The following is a 2,316-nucleotide window of genomic DNA, read 5'->3' as shown; positions in this document are numbered from 1 at the left end:
ATACCTCATTCGCAAAAATTGGCTTTGTAACGAAGCGGCAATTTAAGTTTGAAGTTGGGCTAAAAAAATCGACAAAAATCGGAAAATCAATTTAGGCTTGGGCCTAACGCATGCACGTGCGTCTCCTTCTTCCGAATCAAACAGAATCGTGATTCTTTCCATTTCCGCCATTACCAAATTCAAAACCTAACCAAAAATAAAAATAAAAAGAAACCTTAATACAACCACGCCCACAATACAATTCCACATTCAAATCTTCTCCAAAACACTCCTCCACCAATCCTAAAAATTCCCACCACTGAAAAACACCCAAAACCTCAAAGAATTTGGAACTGCCGCGCCACCACCACTGTTTTGTTAGTGAGGGAGTCTCAAACTCCATTCCCACATTCCAGTTAAACCCCTAAATCGTGCTAAGATATCATGGCTAAAAAACTAAGGTTGTTGCCGGAACAAGCGTTTAAGGCCGATCGCTTCACGCTGTTTTACAGTGACGAGATGATTAAGAGGGGTTGGAATCGGTTATGGTACTTGACAAATGAATTCTACCACCCCAATTTGGTCGAGCAGTTCTATAAGAAGAGAGAGTTGGACAGTCAGAAAATGTTCATGAAAGTGGCTGGGACTAGGAGAGAATTATCGAGAGGGAAATTGGCTGAAATTTTAGGCATTACGCCTGGACGAAACCCAGAAGCCACAGTGCAGGATTCCCAGTATACTGGAGTTCCTGCATTGATGAATGACACCATTATGAATATAATACGACTTCTCATTGTGCTCGACAGTCATCTCTGCGAACCAACCAACTGGCTGTAGCTCAGTGGATTGGTAATAACATCATTGGGAAGGAGAAAGTAAGCGACATCGGGTTCACATGTCTGCACGTTCTCTGGATATTGCAAGAAAAGAGGTATGAATTCTGTATCCTCGAGTTTTTGCTAAATATGATTAGAGGAGTTGGGAAGAGTATCACACCATTCCTTATTTTAATTATGAAGATAATGTTGTCTTGGGGGAATAAACCAAGAACTGAGCGGATAATGTTGAAATTGCATGAAAGGAGTGTATCCAAAAGACTTGGATGTTGCCGGAAGATAGGGTGGTGGATTCGGATGAGGAAGGGGAGGACATGACATGGTTGGATGAAGATGCCTTGGAGAGGTGTACGTTTGATTCAGAACACATGTCAGTGTTGCATACTAGCGTCCGTTGCATTTACGCTATTTGTGAAGATATACGAGATAGACAGATTATAGTTCAAAATAAACAAACGAACCTTAACATGAGTTTTGGAATACTCGGAAAGGGTCAGGAAGATATCTTGACTAACATGGAGAATATCCACCAGCGTCACCAGGCCCATTATATAGTAATAAAAGCTGAGATGGAAGCACAACGCTTGTTCCAGGTAGAGATTCTACGACACATGCCACCTTTGGAGGGTTCTATTTCAGATGAGTCTGAGAGGCATGAGCGTCGTCGCCAAAGAAAGAATGGATCGGGCCCTTCTTCATCCCATGAACAATCTCCATCTCAGGGCCCTTCTTCATCACATAGCTAGGTGTTTCGAATAATTTTGTGTTTCGTTGTTATTTAGTTGTTTTTATTATTTTATTAGTCGGATATTAGTTAAGTAATTAAATTTGAATTTGGTTGTTTTATGTTGTTTGAATTAAAATTTAATATAATTTGATTATTTTCAAATTGTGCATGGTTGTTATCATTAATCCCACCTTCCCAAATTGTTTGGGGGTGGTATTAAATAGCTTAACATAATTCATTTATATGTTCGTCTATTTTAGAATTTGTTGTGGAGTGAGGGTTGAGAATATGACCGATATGGGCATTGCTATGAATAGATATTGTGGTAGTATGAAATCTCGATGAGTTAGGCAGTTTCTATCCTAAATTCAACCTAAAAGATACTAGGGTTGTCTTAGAATCAAGAATATGAGTTATTTCCATTTTTGGGTTTGGAAATTTTATTATTTCCGGCAAGTGCCTTAAAGCTTTCTGGCAACTTCCCGATTCGTTTTAGCAATTTAAAACCTATAAAAATTGCATTCATTCTACACTCAAACCCCAACTACATCTCACATTCATCTCTCACGTTTCACTCCCACTTTACCTTATTTTTCCTTCGCACTTCAGCCTCATAGCTCCCCGAGCGCACCTGTGCCCCAGAGGAGCGCCACCTACGCCCTAAGCCTGTCAAAGAAATCCTACCCTAAGTGCGACCTGCGCCCTATTCAGCCCAAACCAGAGCGCTACCTGCGCCCAAAACACTGGAATTCCAGTTTTCATCTTGAGCGCCAC

This window comes from Coptis chinensis, chromosome 5, assembly GCF_015680905.1.
Source record: "Coptis chinensis isolate HL-2020 chromosome 5, ASM1568090v1, whole genome shotgun sequence".
Classification (NCBI taxonomy): domain Eukaryota; kingdom Viridiplantae; phylum Streptophyta; class Magnoliopsida; order Ranunculales; family Ranunculaceae; genus Coptis; species Coptis chinensis.
This window is presented reverse-complemented; position numbering follows the sequence as displayed.